Source organism: Triticum urartu, chromosome 1A, assembly GCF_056163025.1.
Source record: "Triticum urartu cultivar PI428250 chromosome 1A, HENAU_Tu73, whole genome shotgun sequence".
Taxonomy (NCBI): domain Eukaryota; kingdom Viridiplantae; phylum Streptophyta; class Magnoliopsida; order Poales; family Poaceae; genus Triticum; species Triticum urartu.
In genome coordinates, this window is record NC_141873.1 from 145,577,497 (window position 1) to 145,600,052 (window position 22,556).

At 46.2% G+C, this 22,556-nt stretch overlaps 2 pseudogenes; one reads left to right on the top strand and one right to left on the bottom strand.

Moving 5' to 3' along the window:
- Positions 1 to 230: 230 nt before the first annotated feature.
- Positions 231 to 1,148, top strand: LOC147990403 (uncharacterized; annotated as a pseudogene).
- Positions 1,149 to 8,910: 7,762 nt separating this feature from the next.
- On the bottom strand, positions 8,911 to 10,096 carry LOC147990404 (uncharacterized; annotated as a pseudogene).
- Between the last annotated feature and the right edge of the window lie 12,460 nt (positions 10,097 to 22,556).

A 22,556-nucleotide genomic window follows, 5' to 3' on the forward strand; every position in this document is an offset into this window, starting at 1 on the left:
AACCATAAGACTGAATGACTTGCGATGCATGTGCCCACAAGAAATCTCAAAGCCACCCATTAATCACTTATAGTACCCCAAACATCCGACTGCATTTTCCAACTGAAATGGAAAATTACTACTGAAATTGCATTGTACATCCAGAATAAACCTAAGAAAACATGATCCTAGGCAGATATTTGACATGTCCCCCCTTGACCAGGCCCATCGAGGATTCAACAAGTTCTTGAATGGCTCAACTTATCACTTCAGAGTCAGGAGATGCATCACCTGGCAATGCAATCATCCCACGTACCGATCCGACACAGAAAACTGAGTTGATGTCAAATGACATCAAATTGGAGGGTATCAAGAATTACTTGAGCTAGTCGAGGAGAGCATTGCTGGTTTTGTAGACAATGGGACTTGAGAACATTGTCGAGGAGGAATCAACTAAGCGAGCGGATAAGACAAGTGCAAAGTGGAGGACATGGAGTACTACCAACTCATTGGTGGTGGCATGGTTGTTGAATTGTTTGTCACCAAGCATTACTTCAACTATGGAAACCATCTCAAGTGCAGCTAAGGTGTGGAAGACTTTATCGAAATTGTACTCTAGGAAGGGAAATGTGATGTTGATGGTTGAGACATAAGAGAGAGTTAGTGATCTGAGGTAGGGGGAGCACTCTGTAATGGAGTATGTTGCTAAGTTGTAGTGATTATGGGCTGACCTAGATCACTATGACCCTCTCAAGTTGCCACGTGCAGCTTGCATATCTAGTGTTAAGAAGTGGATTGAACGCGGGAGGGTGATAGAATTCCTTAAGGGTTTGAATTCAGAATTTGAAGGAAGATGAACTAGTATGTTCCACTAACCCACTATTCCCAATCCGTAGGAAGCTATAACATCAATTTCACAAGAGGAGGTCAGACTAAAAGTGATGAAGAATAATGTAGCAATTCCATCTTGTTCTGCCTTTAGAGTAACCAGAAACAATGATACCAGAGATTTTTTTCAACTGTGATGAGACGGGACACTTGATTCATAATTGTCATGTCATGCCCCACGTAGGCCAGCCTGTGGAAAGGGTAGAGGATATGACCGAGGTGGACCAAGAGGAGGTAGATGTCGAGGGTATAGGATTGATCACAAAGCAAATGTGTGGTGATACAAGAAGAAGAATCCCATGACAAAGTCGAAGTCTGTATAAAAGAGTTAGAAGAGTTAAGGACATTGAAAAAGAAGATGGAGAGTACTATGGGTGATAAAGGCCAAAGGGACTCCACATTTTGTGATTTTGCTCACTTTGCCTATGCTACTGAAGGTAACTATGCTCATACATCTACCTTCTCACTAGTGTCGAAACCAGTTTGGATTCGGGTGCATCTAAACATGTTGCGGGCACATCAAATGAGTTTGAGTTGTATGCTCAATATCAACCCACACATAAAGAAACTATCCAAACAACTGATGGCACCTCACAACCCATTAAACGTGTTGGCACAGTACAATGCACACCACTTATTAAACTTTTATCGGTTTTACATGTTCCTGCTTTTACGATCAATTTATCTCAATGAGTGTTTTGATTGATGATTTGGATTGTTGGGTAACTGTTGAGCGAAAAATATGTCTAATTCAGGAGAGGGAGATCAGGAGGAAGCTTAGGACCAGAACTAGGTGTAATGGGCTATGGTACATGGACCGTGAGGTGCCAAACAATGTAGTATCTATGGTGTTAGTAGTAATGATGGGCGAGAAAGAAGCTACAATGATGCTTCTGCATTGTAGAATGGGCACATGTCTTTTGATAATATGAGCAAGGTCTTTCCTGATGTAATGTGTGGAGTGGTTAAGAACAAGCTTTTGTGTGATGCTTGTGAGTTTGTGTCACAACCCTAGTTTAGCATTGCACTTTCTCTAGTCTTGAATGTGCATCATGTCTATTTTTTCCCTAAAAATGAAATGGGGATCCAGCAAACCCTAGCACCCCTCTAAAAAAATAGGATCAACTGAAAATATTTTCAATGAACCCAAAATGCCCTTAAGAAAAGTTCATCATTCTTAAAATGGGTGAAAACCTCTGCCAAAAATGGTGCACATTTTTCTTGGTCGTTTCTAGATTTTTGAATTAAATCATAATGTATTTTAATTGGAACATTTAATCGATATAAATATTTTAAATGCTCCAATAATTCTGAAAACAGTTGAGGGCTGTTGGAAATAATTCAAAAGGTGCCCACAATTTATTTTAGGAATTTTCAAAATGATTTAGTATTTTTACTAAATCAAAATGGAGGAAAGAAAATAGAAAAGAAATAGAAATAGAAATAGGAGAGAGAGAGAGAGAGGAACCTCACATGGGCCTTACCTAGCCGCCCAGCCCACCCGGCCCCCTGCAAGTCGTCTCCTACCTCTGCCAGTAGGCAGAGGCAGTACATCGCACACGCGTACGAGGTGCCATGTCTCCACCCTGCCTGTTTGTGTCCTCCTGGACAGCGCGACGATGCGAAGGCCGCTGCTGTCAGGATCCGCCTGATCTCTCATTCATCCCCTGCTCACTCCCTCGTCCTCTCCCCGCCATGGCCAACATCATCGCTAGCTCGGCGAAGCCGCACGCGTAGCCATCGCCTCCCCCTTGACCTCTCGCCCTCTCCAAGGGCTCCACCTCGACGCCATCGACCTCCTCACCGAGCCATGCAATGCCAGGAGCACCACATCACCTTGACCACCGTCGTGATCACCCTCCGGCTGCTGAGATCGCTGGCGACCACACGTCATCTCCAGCCTCTCACCGAGTTCGCTGAGACCACCGCTGTAACTGCCGTGAGCTCCTACGCCTTCCCCCTAAACCCTCATGCTCTTTTGCTCCCCCTAGTGTTCGTTTCCATTGAGACCGAGAGCTCGGCTCCGCCGGCCATGTCGCTGCCGTGGCCACGACCATGTAAGCTCGAAACTGAGCGTGTCACTGTGCTCAGCACATCACTAGGAGGCCGCAACACCCGGCCGTTCGATCCGATGTACCCATAGCACCCTTTCCGACCTCGCCGAACGCCGGTCGCCGCACTTGAGGTCACCGCCATCATTTTAGGTCACCTCCGGCGATGCCACTTACACCAAACAACACGAATGTGTCTCCTCGTTCGTAGGTGGCCTCGGCTGCTGATTTGGTCGCCGGGCGTTTTTCAAGCACCACCGCCGAGTTTGACCCTGCCAGCAGCTAAACAACAGTGGGTTTGAACCCATTTGACCTGGGGTTTGAGCTCCCCGGTTCACTGACATGTGGGTTGATGTCGCTTGAACAACGTCTGTATTTCCCCAAAGAGGTAGGGATGATGTTGCACAGCTACGGTAGGTATCTCCCTCAGTTATGAAACCAAGGTATCAATCCAGTAGGAGAACCAAGCAACACTATGTAAACGGTACCTGCACACAAAGAACAAATACTTGCAACCCGACGCATATGAGGGGTTGTCAATCCCTCTTACAAGTAACGGCGTAGGAAATTGTCAAGTTGACGGGGTAAAATTTGTGATAGATTTGATAAATAGATCTCAAATAAACATGAAATAAAAGATGCAAATAAAAAGTGCAACAAAGTATTTTTGGGTTTCTGGAATAATATATCTGAAAATAAAAGCAAATAAAAATAGATCTCAAAGGCAAATAATAGATCAGAACGCAAATAAGATAAAGAATAGACCCGGGGGTCATAGATTTCACTAGTGGCTTCTCTCAAGAAATAGCACACGATGGGTGAACAAATTACTATTGGGCAATTGATAGAACCTCAAATAATTATGAAAATATCCAGGCAATGATCAATGTATAGGCATCACGTCCAATATTAGTAGACCGACTCCTGCCTGCATCTACTACTATTACTCAACACATCGACCGCTATCCAGCATGCATCTAGTGTATTAAGTTCATGGAGAAATGGAGTAATGCAATAAGAACGATGACATGATGTAGACAAGATCTATTCATGTAGGAATAGACCCCATCTTGTTATCCTTAATAGCAACGATCAATATGTGTCTTGCTGCCCCTTCTGTCGTTGGGAAAAAACACCGCACGATCAAACCCATCACAAAGCACCTCTTCCCATGGCAAGAAAAATCGATCTAGTTGGCCTAACTAAACCAAAGATTAGAAGAAGAAATACGAGGCTATAAATAATCATTCATATAAGAGATCAAAACTCAAATAACTTTCATGGATATATAGATCTGATCATAAACTCAAAGTTCATTGGATCCCAAAAAACACACCGCAAAAAAGAGTTACATCAAATATATCTCCAAGAGAACACTGTATTGAGAATCAAAAGAGAAGGAGGAAGCCATCTAGCTACTGCCTATGGACCCGTAGGTCTATGATGAACTACTCACGCATCATCGGAGAGGCACCAATGAAGATGATGAACCCCTCCATGATGGTGTCTAGATTGGATCTCGTGGTTCTGGAACTAGCACCTGCTGGAATTGTGTTTCGTCGACTCCCCTAGGGTTTCTGGAATATTTGGGTATTTATAGGGTGAAGAGGTGGTGCAGGAGGCCACCGAGGTGGGCACAACCCACTTGATGATCGGGCATGTGTTAGTTCATTTGGATCATGTATCACTTAAATAACTTGAGGGATGTTAATTTAAGTGGGAGTTCATTAGTAAATTGATTAATTGAACTTAAATTTATCATGCACTTAGTCTTAATAGTTTTTGCATATCTATGTTATAGATCAATAGCTCGCAATATAGCTCCCGTATTTTTGATATGTTCCTAGAGAAAAATAAGTTGAAAGATGATAGTATCAATGATGCGTACTAGGTCCGTGATCTGAGGATTATCCTCATTGTTGCACATAAGAATTATGTCCTTGATGAACCGCTAGGTGACAGACCTATTGCAGAAGTAGATGCAGACATTATGAACGTTTGGCAAGGTCGATATGATGACTACTTAATAGTTTAGTGCGCCATGCTTTACGACTTAGAACCGGGACTTCAAAAACGTTTTGAACGCCACAGAGCATATGAGATGTTCCAAGAGGTGAAATTGGTATTTCAGACTCATGCCTGTGTCGAGAGGTACGAGACCTTTGACAAGTACTTTGCCTACAAGATGGAGGATAATAGCTCAACCAGTGAGCATGTGCTCAGAATGTCTGGGTACTACAATCTCTTGAATCAAGTGGGAGTTAATCTTCCAGATAAGATAGTGATTGACAAAGTTCTCTAGTCACTATCACCAAGCTACTAGAACTTCGTGATGAACTATAATATGCATGGGATGACGAAAATGATTCTCGAGCTCTTCGTGATGTTGAAATCGGCGATGGTAGAAATTAAGAAAGAGCATCAAGTGTTGATGGTTAACAGGACCACCAGTTTCAAGAAAAAGGGCAAGGGAAAGAGAGGGAACTTCAAGAAGAATGACAAGCAAGTTGCCACTCCCATGAAGAAGCCCAAAGTTGGACCCAAGCCTGAAACTGAGTGCCTCTACTGCAAAGGAAATGGTCACGGGAAATGGAACTGCCCCAAATACTTGGCGGATAAGAAGGATGGCAAAGTGAACAAAGGTATATTTGATATACATGGTATTGATGTGTACCTTACTAGTATTAATAGTAGCCCCCGGGTATTTGATGCTAGTTCAGTTGCTAAGATCTCCAAGAGACCATTGTATTGAGAATCAAAAAGAGGGAAGAAGCCATCTAGCTACTGCCTACGGACCCTTAGGTCTATGGTGGACTACCACTACAGGAATCAGCTACTTTGTTGTCCGCCAAGGCAGACGGCAAAGGCATGGATGGCGGACGACAAAAGGCTCCGGCAAAGATTGGACCGGTAAAGACCTTCTTTGCTGTCTACTTTCTGAAGCGGATGGCAAAGAAAGCTGACGGCAATAAATTCATTGTTAGTCCGTTAGGTGGCTAACGGCAGTCTTTGCCGTCTGCCAGCTAATGGCAATAAGCATCAGGCCTTTGTCGTCTGCCAAATGACATCATCTGCACGTCACTGCCCACCAAATCTTTGCCGTCCGCCACTGTAGGCAAAGGCGGTAATCTTTGTCGTCCGCCACTGTAGGCAAAGGCTTTGCCTTCCGCCACTGTAGGCAAACTGGCCAAATGGGTCAGCTCCCAGGAAGCACAGGTGGCTGCCACATGGCTTCTTTGCCGTCCGCCACTGACGGCAAAGAGCATGTTGCCGTCGATGGCAGACGGCAAAGAGCTTGCATTGCCTCTTTTTCTGTTTTTAAATCCAACATTTTTAACAGCAAATATATATGACATATATATATATATTTCACAGGGCTATTTAACAGCAAACATATGACATATCCAGCACATAAGTTTCATCGTACATACATATATAGTTCCATCCATTCATACATAGCAAGTTGCATCATCAATATAGCAAGTTAGATCATAGCAAGCTAAAAGAATACTAGAAGAGAATGAAAGAAAAAACAAGCACTCCATGATAGCAAGCTAGCTTCTGTGAAGTGAATGAAATCTGCAAAATGGAAAATAAGAAAGTTAGAAAAAGGTGACTAGAAGAAGAAGTATGTGTCATTTATGAGCTAACTTAGGTGAAATGGATAACTTAGGTGAAATGGATCATTTATGAGCTAACTTAGTTGAAATGGATTGTTTATGAGATAACTAAGGTGAAATGGATCATTTATGAGCTAACTTAGTTGAAATGGATCGTTTATGAGCTAACTAAGATGAAATGGATCATTTATGAGCTAACTTAGGTGAAATGGATCGTTTATGAGCTAACTTAGGTGAAAATGGATCGTTTATGAGCTAACTTAGTTGAAATGGATCGTTTGTGAGCTAACTTAGGTGAAATGGATCGTTTATGAGCTAACCTAGGTGAAATGGATCGTTTATGAGCTAATTTAGGTGAAATGGATCATTTGTGAGCTAACTTAGGTGAAATGGATCGTTTATGAGCTTACCTAGGTGAAATGGATCATTTATGAGGTAACTTAGGTAAAATGCATCATTTTAGAGCTAACCTAGGCAAGATGGGTCATTTTGGAGCTAACCTAGTTAAAATGGATCGTTTGTGAGCTAACTTAGGTGAAATGGATCGTTTATGAGCTAACCTAGGTGAAATGGATCGTTTATGAGCTAACTTAGGTAAAAATGCATCATTTTAGAGCTAACCTAGGTAAGATGGGTCATTTTGGAGCTAACCTAGGTAAAATGGGCCATTTTAGAGCTAACCTAGGTAAAATGGATCATTTTGGAGCTAACCTAGGTAAAATGGGTCATTTTAGAGCTAACTTGGGTAAAATGGATCATTTATGAGCTAACTAAGGTAAAATGGGTCATTTTAGAGCTAACTTAGGTAAAATGGGTTGTTTATGAGCTAACTAAGCTAATTATGTCATTTTTGACATAAGTAAGCTAAGTACATGTCATTATTGAGCAAACCTAGTTAACTAAGCATATTAGAGCTGACTTGGGTCATTTTGGAGGAAACAAAGCTAAGTATAGATCATTTTAGAGCTAACTTAGGTAAAATGGATGGTTTTGGAGGTCAGTCAGCTTATTAAGTCATTTTGGAGGAAAAGAAGCTAACTCTAGGTCATTATGGTAAGCATATTGGAGGAAATAAAGCTAAGTCTAGGTCTTTATGCATTTGTTAAGCAAAACACTAGAGAAACTTACCGTGATCATGGAGGTGTAGGAGCGGGCTGGCTCGTGCCGGTAGCTGGAGAAGGATCGTGTGATGCTTGTCTGGAGTTATGCTGCACCAAAGATCATTTCCAATGTCTCGTCAGCATGATGACACTCAAATGTTAAGACTAGCAAGTAATGTCCATTCAAATTAAACTCACCGTGCTCCCAGGAGCAATCTCTGGCATCGGCGGAGCGGTCTGGCCAGCCTTCTCGCACACAGACTGCACATTTGGTTTTGACGACTCAGTCATACTAGTTAGTAATGAGACAAACACTACATGAATGTTTTGGCTAATCTGCAGAAGAAACTTACCACAAGGAGCTCGTACATGGCCCTTGCTTGCCTTCCGTGCCCTCTCCTCCTCCAACATCTTTGTCGTCCTCTCCTCCAACTCCCGCTGCCTCTCCGCCGCCTCCGCCAGAAGTGTTGCCGTTCTATCTCTCTCACTCTGTATAGCAGCCTGCAACACCACTCCTCGTTAGCATTTGTAATCATTGATGGAAGCGCACACAATGTAATGGAAAAAGATAGCTGAGTACGTATAACTAACCTTGAAGGCGAGTTGGACTGGCCGTTCACGAGGCCTTATCTCAGGAGCGGAGCTCGACTGGTGCGCCTTGATCTGCGGGAGAGTGCTAGGACAACGGATAAGTCCATCTCCAATGGCTATCGAGCCATGGGACCTCCCGCCACCAGCTATCATCACCAGCTCTGGATCAATGGGACCCTGGCTCGGGTTAAAGTCCTCCCCTTTCCTCGCCTTCCCCTGATCTCTATATTTAACGAGCTTGTCGTGGGAGGAGATGTTGGTGAAGTTGTTTGGATCATCGAGGTCAGACAGAGAGAATGCCTTGACTTTCTTGTAAGAGGTAGTATGGGCCATGGCATAGAGGTCATACACCTCTGGCACCTTACCCGCCTTATTGTAGCGTGCCTGAAAGAGAGAAACAAAGTAAATTAGTAATTAAAGGGCTCAAGCTAGCATGATGAATGAATTGCATGAATCATGAAGCAAACCACATACCCAGTTCCGACCAAACTGATATAAGTTGGATCTGCCTTGATGGTGTGGCACACCTTCCATTTGGGCACGTTTGTCCTTGGCCTCGTTGTGGACAGCTAGCCATTCTTTTGAGCACCAATCATCGACCAACACCTCCCAACAATCCATCCGATCCGCACACCATCTCGAAGGTGCCTAAGTTAGCAAATAGAAACTTGAGTGCTACGGCTATGAATTACTAAATGAAGGAAGTAAGTATAAGGCCTTAAGAATTACCTTCATGTACTGCTCCTTACTCAGGAACTTCTCGCGGCACACCGGCTTGGTCTTCTTGATACCACGCAGGGCGTAGTAGTCTCGAACAGCCTGCACCTGAGCCTCATGCCGTAAGTTCTGTAGTAGGCGCTTGCCGATGTTATCGATAACATTTGTCGCGTCCTCCTCGTATCCCTCCTCACACCTGTAGAATGTCTGCAATCAAATGAGACAATATTGATTAGTACAATTAATAACTAGCTAGTTGAAGACTTTTAATTGTGTAAAGGAGAAATGACGCAGAACTTTCTGATCACCACGTCTGCCCTCGTGTCGCACAAGACACCATCGATAATCTCACCCGGCGGGGCCGGGGCAGCCAAGTAGTGCTCCCAGCTCAATCCAAGCTCTGGAAGACGACCCTCACCAGGCAACGTGACAAACCCCGGGAAGTTTTGCCACCAAAGCACTCCAAGGACGGAGTTGGGCCGGTGGACATTCTGATGGTGGTCCCAACCCCTGCAGCATGACAAGGCCAATGCATTAGATATTTGAAGAAACGTGAATGCAGAAAGTACAAAAAGATTAAATGCACTTACCTCTCCCCATCAGGGAAAATCAACCACCTCTGCTCGCAGGTCGCCGGCACTTCCGGGAGCCGTGTACAACCACGCTGGTACACGGTGCCCCCCTCCTCCTCAATATCTGTCGGCTCCCCGCCATCATCAGCATGGCCAATCGGCCCCTTAGGATGATCCGGCCAGGTACCCCATCCAGACGTGTGCTCCTCCAGGGTCTCATGGGTCGAAGGCCCGTCGACCCGAGGCTCGTGGACCGGAGTCCGTGTAGCCTCCTCCTCGGACGAGTCCACCCTAGCAGTCACATGCTCGAGTGAAACAACTGGGGGTGGCGGCGAGGAAGGCACCCTAGCAGTCACCCTACCTCCTCTCCCGCGGCCACGTGCTCCAACTCCTCTCTTCTTCCCTCCCTTACCTCATCCCCTGCTGGGCACCGCGGTCGACGAAGAAGGGGCCTCCCTTACCGGTGTCGCCATAATGTCTAGCAACGCTCGGCGGAGAGGTGCGTGTGGAATGGAAGACCTCCCACCACGCGCCGACGAAGAAGGGGCCTCGGAGCGCTCCCGACAAGCGCCCACCATCTTTCAACACCTGCCATGACAAAGAGTAAGCGAAATTACTACAACATAAAAAATATCGACATGAATAATAATATGTATATCACTTAAGTGTATCATCATCAAGTACAACATAAAAAAATCAAATACCTGACACGAACTACTAATAATCTCGATCACTATCATCAATAAATGCATAATCATCATCATCACTATCATCAATGACGTGCTCATAGGGTTCAGCGGCTTCAACATGTGGAAGGCCACCTTGACGTAATCGGTCAAGCATTGACAGGTCATCCGCAGCAGTAACCTCTTCTTGTTTCGGCTCTTCTTGTTCCTCCTCTGGGGTGATGCCGGATTCACTGTCGCTGTCTACTTCAATGTTTTGGGGTGAAGTATAGCAGTTCTGGTATTGTTTTTTGGAAAGACGTGTCTCTTGGAAGAATTCTCCTTCATATGTGTCTGGGTTAATGTGAGGTTCATAATCCTCTTCCTTTGGGGGTGATAGTCTAGCACGTGGCGGCACTTCATAAACGACATCCCAACCTTTCATATTTGGATTAGTTTGGCAGGCCCATGGTAGATAGAATACTTGGGTCGCCTGTTGAGCCGTAATATAGACATCAGGAACATCTAAATGGGTGCCTTGTTTGATTTCAACTAGCCCATATGTTCATGAGTCCTTCTAGTCTCATTCAGCTGAAACCAATAACATTTGAAGACTACGACATTCGGTGGGTTTTCACCATAGAATAGAAGTTCATAAATTGCTTCAACTCTCCCATAATACTCGGTACCTCCTTCGCCGATAGCAGATACACAACAATTTGTAGACTTTCGGTCGGCCATAGATAGCTCTTTGCCATAGGTACGAAAGCGATACCCATTGATGTCGTATTTGTCAAATGAACGGACCTTATAGTCAAAACCATTAACGACTTGTGTCAATTCGGTGTCCATAGACTCTGAATTAGCCTACAAGTTTAATACGAATGGATTGTTGCATTAGGCACAAATTAGCGAATGAAATGAAATGGTCTAATAGAACTTACCGTTTGTTTGAACCAAGAGATAAAACCGGGATATCCGCCTCCTTGCTTTGCGAGAAGCTCATACTCTTCGACGGAATCCTTTTGGATCACCGCTCCATACGAGAATATGGTGACGTATCGATTGTATGAAATATCCAGGAATAAGAGCAATTCAAAGGAAATAGAAGTTGCGAAACAATGTACCAAGAACTTACTCGATGTACGGCCGCACTTCTGTCAGGTTGTTGAAGATATACAACGAAATGGTCCTCCATTCTCCGTTATCCAAAGATACTGGTTTCGAACCACTGGATGGTGCGAGATTCCCATTGAATGTGCTGAGGTTGGATCCACCCCTTTTAGGGTCGTCAGCATTGTACCGAGGCTTCGGATTATGCGAATGACGATTTTTGGCTTCGTAGTGTGCTGTCATGAAGTTTGCCGCCTCCTCAGTGATGAATGCCTCGGCCATCGATGCTTCGATGCTATGTTTATTTTTACATTTTTCTCAAAGTGTCTTCTGCATCCTCTCAGTTGGGTAGCACCAACAATTTTGCACGGGCCCCCCAATCTTGCCTCGGTCGGGAGATGCAAAATCAAATGCTGCATTGGATTAAAGAAGCCCGGTGGAAAGATCTTCTCTAACTTGCAGATCAACTCCGGCGCCAACTCTTCCATTTCTTATAGCACGCCAGGCGATAGTTCTTTCGCACAAAGAACACGGAAGAAATAGCTGAGTTCTGCCAGTACTAGCCATTCATCCTCAGGGATGAAGCCACTCAAAATCACCGGCATTACCCGCTCAATCCATGTGCCAATCATGACTCTTGAGACCAAATATCTTCAATTTATCAAGAATCGCTCCCCTCTTTAGATTCGCTGCATACCCATCGGGGAACATCAACAGCATTTTCACCCACAAGATAATTTCCCTCATAGCTGGCCTTCCAAGATTGAACCATGCCTTTGGCTTCGTCCAGTTCTGCTTTCCTTTTGGTTCTTTCATGTTTTGTAACGGCCTATCACATAGCGCCCCCAGATCGACTCTAGCCTTAGTATTATCCTTTGACTTCCCATCTATGCCGAACAATGTACCAAAAAGTGCCTCGGCGATATTCTTCTCAGTGGGCATCACGTCGATGTTGTGTGGGAAAAGGAGGTCTTTGAAGTAAGGCAGATCCCATAAGCATGTCTTATGAGTCCAGGCGTGTTTAGAATTATACCCCTTGAAGTACCCTGGACACTCTGGATCTGGCTCAAGAGCGTTTAACTGATCCAGGCTCTGTTGACCTGTCAACGCAGGTGGTGCAGAGTTTTTGACAACTCTACCTCTCATGAAGTTCTTCTTGTCTTTCCTGAACTTATGGCGAGGATGCAGGAACTGTCTATGCATGTCGAAGCAAGAAAACTTGCGGCCGACCTAAAGCTAACGAAACTCAAGAGCTCCCTTGCATGTGGGGCACGGGAACCTTCCATGCACACACCAACCAACGAATAGCGCATACGCCAGCAAGTCATGCGTCGAGTACATGTACCAGACACGTATTATGAAGTTCCGTTTGCTATAGGCGTCGTATGTCTTGAACCCATTATCCTAGGCTTCTTGCAATTCGTCCTTAAGCGGCTTCATGTACACATTCATATTTTTCCCCGGATAGTTGGGCCCTGGAATTATCAACCTCAGGAAGATGTTCTTTCTTTGCATAATCTGTCCGGGGGGAGATTGAATGGAAAGACAAATACGGGCCAACAACTGTATTGGGTTGCCGTCAGACCAAACACACTGAACCCATCCATGCTGATGCCGACTCGAGGATGCCTCAGATCTACCGCTTTGTCATCATGTAAATCATCAAACATTTTCCATGCAACACCATCCGATGTGTGTACCATTGTCGGTGTCAAAACCAGCGGATCTCGGGTAGGGGGTCCCGAACTATGCGTCTAGGATCGATGGTAACAGGAGACGGGGGACACAATGTTTACCCAAATTCGGGCCCTCTCTATGGAGGTAATACCCTACTTCCTGCTTGATTGATCTTGATGAATATGAGTATTACAAGAGTTGATCTACCACGAGATCGTAATGGCTAAACCCTAGAAGTCTAGCCTATGTGAATATGGTAATGAGTATATGTGGTGTCCTTTCCGGACTATCCCCTTCGGTTTATATAGACACCGAGGGGATCTAGGGTTTACATGGAGTCGGTTACATAAGAAGGAATCTTCGGTCACCAGGCTTGCCTTCCACGCCAAGTAGAGTGTCGGGACCCCGATTCCAAGTCACATGGATCTAGCCGGTAACACCTCATATCACTTTGCGGCCTCACGCACGGTATTCCCATGGGTGTCGCCTTACCCTGGCCGGGACCGTTTGCGCCTTTTGGCTCACGGATATGATTGTGTCGCTAGCATCCATATGACAGAGAACCCGGGCCGACATGGCTAGTCGTGAACCCAAAGCGGCACTAACCTATGGGGACAGGCATACATGATTCACATCGAGCATGTCGGTCAGCAGCGTGTGAATCCGGGCTGTAGCACTGGGCTAACAGGACTCCGGGGAACCCGGGCTGTAGCAGGCTAGGCAGGACTCCGGATGTCACCGCGTGACATTTCCCCGAAGGGACAGACACAGGAACAAAGTGAAACACATGCCGGCCAGTCAAGTGTCCTGAGCAGTAGTGCTGGGCTAGCAGGACTCCGGTGAACCGGGCTGTAGCGGACTACTATGGCTCAAGGAAGCACTAGACTACATTTCCCCATAAGAGAGGCTGCCAAGTATAAACAACTAGATTGTCGGATCCCACACATAGCAATACACGTCACACGTACGCATAACATGCAAGTATGTGATGTACAACATGGCATCACAACATAACGCAACTCATATAGATAAAGACCCAGAAGAGCCACATAGCATTAAATACAAACAGGGGTCACATGACCCATCATTCAGAGCATACAAGCAACGGAAGCATTACATGTCTGAGTACAGGCAACTACAAAAGAAAAAGGCTAAGAGGCCTGACTATCTATAAGTCCCTTCCAAGGGTACAAGATCGTAGCTGAGGTAACAAGCTACTTGTCGAAGTCCAAGCGGTACTACTAGTGAGACAGATGTCTCACCTGCAAAACATAAATAAAGCAAACGTGAGTACAAAGGTACTCAGCAAGACTTACATCAGATCCTATCATACATGCATTTGTATCAGGAAGGTAATGTGGGGTTTAGTTGCAGCAAGCCAGCTTTGACTCAGTGGCTATCCTGTTCTACGACAACGTGAAACTTCTTTGAGGTGAGGCAGCGCACACGAGTCCAATAATCACCACATCAATACACTACTATGGATTCATCCTCGTCTTCTTACGAGAAAGCCATCCATAGCACTCACACTTGTCTTGAGCATTTTAGAGTATCCACTTCAAGTTGTCTATGTACCACGTAAGCATCCAAGAAGTCCATAACCGCGGACACGACTATTCGAATAGATCATGATAACCCTGCAGGGTGTACTTCTTCACACACGCTCTCACCACTTATCACCATGTACATGTCATGTACCTCGGCAACCTTCAAGCGGAAGCCTGGCGAGGGTGTCGGCCACGACCTGACTAACCACACAAGTCTCTCATCCAGGTTTATCGCCTATTCGGGTTCCATCTGCAAGGAGATCCGGCCGGGGTGTCGCTCACGGCCCCAAACGATGTGAGCAGGGTTCCCAAGCCCACCATCCGGGTGCCACTTGGTACACCATGCCACTGTGCCTAGTCTGTCCCAAGCCCACCTGGCCGGGTGCCACTTGGTAGACTACTAACACTACCTACAAACACCAGAAACTAGTTGCGACTCCTGGACAGAGATCAAGTTGGTTAATAAGTCGAGAGGGGTCGAGTTGCCGGAACCCAATGTGTGGTAGTATTGAGTCATTGGACAACATACATAGAACTCCGTGCTTAAGGACAGTTCTAGTGAGACAACCCACCATGTACTCCTACATGGCCTCTCACCGCTACCTTTACCAAATCGTGTTCACACGCTTAACTCTCAACATCAGAATATAGCACTATACTCCAATTCATTCCCAATGAATCAGACCTGACATACTCTAAGCAATAGCAGGCAAAGCATGGTAGGAACACAACATGGCTCAATCAACTCCTACACATGCTAGTGGGTTTTAACTATTTACTGTGGCAATGACAGGTCATGCAGAGGAATGGGTTCAACTACCGCAGCATAAGTAGCAGTTGAATCGTTGTTGTCCTAATGCAATAAATGAGAGCAGGAGCGAGAGGGTAGGATTGTATCGGAATGAACAAGGGGGTTTGCTTGCCTGGTAGATCAACAGGGGGGCACTGCTCCACTGACAGGTACTCTGGATCGGTCTCCGGAGCAGGACCTATCGAGAAGGAACGGTGTCGGCAATCAATACACAATCATATGCAACATTATGATGCATGAACATGGCATGAGTATGTGATGTGTTTTGAGCGAATGCATTTAGCATTCTATTTCGAAGAGGTCCATTTGAACCAAAGGTTCAAATGCAACTCTAAATTGAAGTCCCTTTAAATGCCATAAGTGTGTTTTCCCATATACAGCATGTATAAGTTGGTTTGTTATGCATGAAAATGGTACAGATGGATAGATTGCATTTTTCTGATAATTTTTCATATATAAATTATTTCAATCTGAGCTATGGTTGAATTTCTATGAATTTTTGAAGTTTATATCAATTTCTGGAATTTCCTGATTTATTTTAATTCCAGAAATCATTTATTGCGTCAGCTTGAGGTCAGCACTGCGTCAGCGGTCAACCTGGGTCAAACCTGACGTGTGGGGGCCACACGTCAGTGTCATAGTTAGTTAACAGAGTTAATTAGTTGCTAAACTAATCCTAAACTAAAAATTAGCAGGGTCGGGCCCCACATGTCAGTGTCACAGGGGGGGTTTAGTTAGCGGGGTTGACCCGGTTTGACCGGTGGTTAGTCGTCGGCGAGGCCGAACGCGGCGGAGCGCGTCGGGTTCGTCGGTCCGGCGACCATCTGGGCGGCAGAGGCCACGGGCGAGGAGCCAGGGCTCGTCCGCGTCGTCTGGAGCAAGCGGGAGAGGCGGGGGTGGCCGGAGCTCGTCGGAAACGAGCTCAAGGCGGCGGACGGAGTTCGGCCGGGTGCGCGCGAGTGTTGCGGGCGGCGGCGTTGGCCTTCTGGGAGGCTGCTGAGCACGGTGGCAGGTGCAGGCACGGGCAGTGGTGGCTCTGACCACGACGGCGAGGAGCTGCGGCGGCGATGGCTTCGGCCATGGTGGTAATGACGGCTATGACGCGGGAATGAGGGGGAGAAGAGAGGGGAAACGGGGAGATGCTCACGGCGATCACGCGGAGCAGCACAGCAGGCTCGGGGGAGACCTGGTGACGGCGAATCGACGGCGGCAGACGGCGGAGCCCGAGGAGGAAGACGATGGCAATGGTGGCGGTGCAGGCTGTCCAGAGGTGCGTGGCTCGACGTAGAGGACGAGGATGATAGCTAGAAGCTGTTGGACTTGTCGGAGAGGCGAGGCCGTGGCGGTGGGCGCGGCAACGGCGTGCGGCGGCGACGGTGGTGCTCGGGCGTTCACGGGAGAGGGCGACAGAAGCGGGGAGGAGGACTGGAGAGAGCGGGAGAGGCCTGGGGGGTTGCGTGGCGTCGTTCGCGGCGGCCAGGGCGTCGAGGAAGAGGCCAGGCAGGCAGCTCGCGTGGCGCGCGGAGCGGGCGCACGCGCCGGACACACGCCTCCTACTGGCGCGAGGAGGGGGACGGTGCGGTGGCCGGTGGGTTGGGCCGGCTGCTGGGCCAAGCTAGGCTGCACAGTGCCGGGCTGCATAGATATGTGGCCCAGGCAAGTTTCTTTTCTTTTTTTGTTTTGTTTTCTATTTTCTGACATTTGTTTCTGCTTAAAAATAATACTAAACTAATTTATTTTCTTATGCCAATTTTTTGTAGGAGCTAATGGTATTATTCCAGAGCTCCTCAACAACTAGCATAAGTTTTGGTCATATATTATATATATAACATACATATATCCAAAGAAAATAATTATGCATTAATTCCAAATGCCCAAAATAAATACTTATGAGCTCCTAAAAATATTGGTTTGATTTTTATCTCTGTCCAATATTTTCAGAGAGCAACATGAACATTTTCTTGGACCTTTTTGGAGCAATTTTTATCTGGATCATTTCCAGAAATGATTCTGAGGGTTTCACAAATCCCCATTTCAATTTAAATGGAATTTAAACATGATTCACAAATGACTAGCTAGTCTAGGTCATACCAGAACTAGGGATGTGACAACTCACCCCCACTCAAAAAAATCTCGTCCCGAGATTCAGGAGTTGGCGGAAAGAAAGTGGGGTACTCAAGTCGAAGACGATCTTCACGCTCCCAAGTAGCTTCTCTCTCGGAATGATGAGACCACTGAACCTTGAGAAACTTGATGTTATGACGTCGAGTGACACGCTCTACTTGATCCAGAATGCGGACGGGGTACTCTCGATAAGTGAGGTTATCTTGGAGATCAAGCGTTTCATGGTCCACTCCGCGGATGGGATCCGAGAAGCAACGCCTGAGTTGGGAGACGTGGAAGACATCATGTACTCGAGAAAGATGTGGGGGTAGTTCCAACTGGTAGGAAACCTCTCCTCGTTTAGCGAGAATGCGAAAAGGACCAATGTAACGAGGAGCCAACTTGCCCTTGATTCCGAAATGATGGGTACCCTTCAAAGGGGTAACCCGAAGGTAAGCCTTGTCGCCAACTTCATAAGCCACTTCCTTATGACGACGGTCATACTGGCTCTTTTGACGAGATTGGGCTGTTTTCAAATTCTCACGAATGATGCGAACTTGCTCTTCTGCCTCCTGGATCATATCCGATCCAAAGAATTGTCTTTCACCGGTTTCTGACCAGTTCAAAGGTGTTCGACATCTTCGTCCATACAGAACCTCAAAAGGAGCTTTCCTGAGGCTGGATTGGTAGCTGTTGTTATAAGCAAACTCGGCAAAGGGAAGACACTTCTCCCAATCCATACCGAATGAGATAACACAATCTCTAAGCATGTCTTCGAGAATTTGGTTGACCCTTTCCACCTGACCACTTGACTGAGGGTGGAAAGCGGTACTGAAGGAAAGATGGGTGCCCATGGTAGTTTGGAAACTCTCCCAGAAATGAGAAGTGAAAAGACTACCATGGTCTGAATTGATCTCTAGTGGAACACCATGAAGTGACACTATTCGAGAAATATATAAGTCAGCGAGCTGACTAGCAGTGATACTCTCTCGAACAGGTAGGAAGTGAGCCACTTTGGAAAGACGATCAATGACTACGAAGATAGCATTATTCCCTCTCTTGGTCCTGGGAAAGCCGGTGATGAAGTCCATACCAACTTTATCCCATTTCCACTCAGGAATAGCTAAAGCCTGAAGGGTGCCAGCGGGACTTTGATGCTCTGCCTGAACGCACGACAAATGTCGCAGTTAGCAATAAACTGAGCAATTTCTCTCTTCATCCTAGTCCACCAGAACCTCTGGTGTAGGTCCTGATACATCTTAGTACTACCGGGATGAATCGTGAGAGGAGATTCATGTGCCTCCTTAAGGATTAATTGCCGAAGATGTTGCTTCTTGGGAACCACCAGACAATTCCCGAAGAAAACAACACCTCGATCATCTATAGAGAAACTACCAGGAATGCCCTTGGCAATGTTTCTCTTGATCCGGGTAATCCCCGTATCATGCTTCTGGGCTTCTATGATATGATCCACAAGAGTAGGTTTCGCCACCAAGGTAGAAAGGAATCCGTGAGGAGCAATGTGAAGGTTAAGTTTACATAACTCCTCATGGAGAAGTGGTTGGCCCTGCTGCAACATGAGATTGTTGCAATAGGACTTATGACTTAGCGCATCAGCCATGACATTGCCCTTGCCTGGGGTGTAAGTAATCCCTAAGTCGTAATCTGAGATCAACTCCAACCAACGTCTTTGCCTAAGGTTCAAATCTGGTTGGGTGAAGATATACTTGAGACTCTGGTGGTCGGTGTAAATCTTGCAACATTTACCGAGAAGGTAATGCCGCTAGGTCTTAAGTGCATAGACTACGGCTGCAAGCCCTAGATCATGTGTAGGATAATTCTCCTCATGTGGATGCAACTGTCGAGATGCATAGGCAATCACATGGCGATCTTGCATAAGAATGCAACCTAGTCCTTGTCGTGAGGCGTCGCAGTAGATGACAAAGTCTTTAGTGAAATCCGGTGGCACAAGTATGGGAGCAGAAGTCAGGCGTCTTTTCAGTTCCTGAAAACTGTACTCACACTGTGGGGACCACTCAAACTTTTTATCTTTCTTGAGAAGTTCCGTGAGAGGTTTGGCCACTTTGGAGAAGTTCTCAACGAAGCGGCGACAATAACTGGCTAGGCCAAGGAAACTCCTAACTTGCTTAACCGTTTCAGGCGGAGTCCAATCAAGAACGGCCTGAACTCTCTCGGGATTGACAGCAATGCCCTTACCAGATATCACGTGGCCCAGGTAGGTCACTTCTGGCAACCAAAATTCGCACTTGGAGAACTTGGCATAAAGGCGGTGCTCTCTCAGTTTCTCTAACACAAGTCTAAGATGTTCGGCGTGCTCTTCCTCGTTCTTCGAGTAAATAAGAATATCATCAAGGTAAACCACGACGAACTTATCTAAGTACTCCATGAAGATCGAGTTCATCAAGTGGGAGAATGTAGCCGGAGCATTGGTTAGACCAAAGGACATGACGGTGTACTCGTACTGGCCATAACGAGTGACAAAAGCCGTCTTAGGAATGTCCCCATTTCTAATCTTGATTTGGTGATAGCCTAACCTCAAATCCATCTTTGAAAAGATTGAGGATCCAGCAAGCTGATCATACAGGTCGTTGATCCTGGGGAGCGGATACTTGTTCTTTATCGTGACCAAATTAACGGGACGATAATCTACAACCATTCGGTCCGTACCATCCTTCTTGACGAAGAGGACGGGGCAAGCCCAGGGAGAAGAACTGGGACGGATGAAACCCTTTTGCAAGGATTCATCGAGTTGTTTCTTAAGCTCAGCTAGTTCTAAGGGTGCCATCTTGTAAGGTCTCCTAGAGATTGGGGCAGTTCCTGGAATAAGATCTATGACAAACTCTACATCTCTGTCAGGTGGAATACCTGGCATTTCCTCAGGAAAGACATCCGGAAAGTCACGGACTACCGGGATATCTTCAAGGTCAGGAAGAGGGCTGGGATTAAGAGAATAGAGTTGGCGCTTTGCAACTCTAGTGGAGATAGTGACTATCTTGCCAGATGGGTGTGTAAGCTGAACAGACCTTGTGTAACAATCAATCTTGGCATAATGAGCTTTCATCCAATCCATACCCAAGATGATGTTAATATTTGTAGACTTGAGGGCTATAAGTGATGCAAGGAATACAAGTCTGTCAACAAGGATTTCATTACCATGGCTTACACTAGAAGTTTGCCATTTAGATCCAGGGGTTTGAATGACTAGCGGAGAGGGCATATCACAAAATGACATGTTGTGCAAGTTAGCATAGATTTCAGAAAAGAAGGAATGAGATGCTCCAGTATCGAACAAAACCAATGTTGGATGGCAATTGACAAGGAGTGTACCAAGAACGACATCCGAATCATCATGAGTGTCTTTAGCTGAGACATGATGCACACGTCCACGTTCAGTGGGAGCTGACTTGACACTGATCATCTTGCATGGTGGCTTACCACGGCCAATAGGCTTCTCGAGCTGGGGTGGAGCATAACAGGCTTGAGAGCAGTCACGTGCATAGTGTCCTGGCTCTCCGCATGTGAAGCAAGTCCCTGAGGTAGGACGTGGACCCGCATTGACAAGCGGTCTACCGATAGGCCTGGGTGGAGCATACGGTTGAGCTGGGTGAGGCGCCACATAAGAAGGCCTCGGTGTATAACTAGGTGGAAGAGCGGAGTTCGGAACCCAAATCCGACGCTTCTGCGAACTAGAACCGGAGGAGGAACCCAAATCACGGGTGTGCTTACGAGACTCCTCGTAAGTGAGCTGAGCTGTCTCCGCATTAATGGCCTTGTTCACAAGAGCCTGGAATGTATTGCAATGATGCAAGTGGAGATCACGATGCAACTTGGGGTTGAGACCCTTCCGGAACCTAGCCTGCTTCTTGGCGTCTGTGGACACCTCTTCTGTAGCATAGCGGGCAAGGTTCTCAAACTCTCTACTATAAGCATCAACAGCCATCTTATCCTGGGTGAAACTACAGAACTCTTCTCTCTTGCGCTCAATGAGGGCCAGAGGAATGTGATGCTCGCGAAAAGCCTCAGTGAAAACTCTCCAAGTGGGTATCTGGCCAGCTGGAAGCATAGCCCCATAGTTCTGCCACCAAAGACTAGCAGGACCTTCCAGATGATAAGTAGCGTAGGTGACCTTGTCACTTTCAGCTACATTCGCAGAACGTAGCTTGTGAGTGATACTATGAAGCTAGTCATCTGCATCGAGTGGTTCAATGGAATGATGGAAGGTAGGTGGTTTCAGACCAATGAAATCATAGATGGTCGCTGACTCCTTGCACTGGGGTGCGGTGTTCTCCTCGATATGTGCTAACAAGCGGTTGGTCTCATGCTTGTTCATCTCAACCTCTAACATGAACTATGCCAACGAAGACTAATCGGGAGGATCCTCATCCCTACCATCTCCGTGGTTCCGACTACGAGCAACAGAACTTCGATTAACCGGCAACATCCTGAAGAACGAAACCAAGGAAAACAAGGATCGATTCAGCACCAACTATAGGATGCAGAAGGTATCACAAGAATTTAGTATCCCTCAAACTCCTAGGACAATTCCGGCAGCATAACGGCAGTAAAATGCTCAAAATGAGACATCCTGCAAATGATGGGGTAGCACCATACTCAACATCATCACTCAAGGTTCTGAGATATTACTAAACAGACTACACCAGAAGTACTTGAACTGGGATAAGACTCAGATAAACCAACCCTTAGAGACTACGGAGTAGTAACACGTGATCCTGATAGACGGAAGAGAAAGCCTAGTTCCTTAACCCCGTAGGAAAAATAGGATGACTCAGATCAGAAGGCATGAGGTATACGGAGTAAAAAGAGCCTTACGTTCCCTTCCACAATCAATTCCCCTATATAGCTAAAGAATTTCTAGACTCAACTTCGACCAGGTTGGCTTGGTAATCCTACAGGCAGTCAGGCTCTGATACCAAAGCTGTCGGGACCCCAATTCCAAAACACATCGATCTAGCCGGTAACACCTCATATCACTTAGCGGCCTCACGCATGGTATTCCCACGGGTGTTGCCTTACCCTGGTCGGTACCGTTTGCGCCTTTTGGCTCACGGATATGATTGTGTCGCTAGCATCCATATGACAG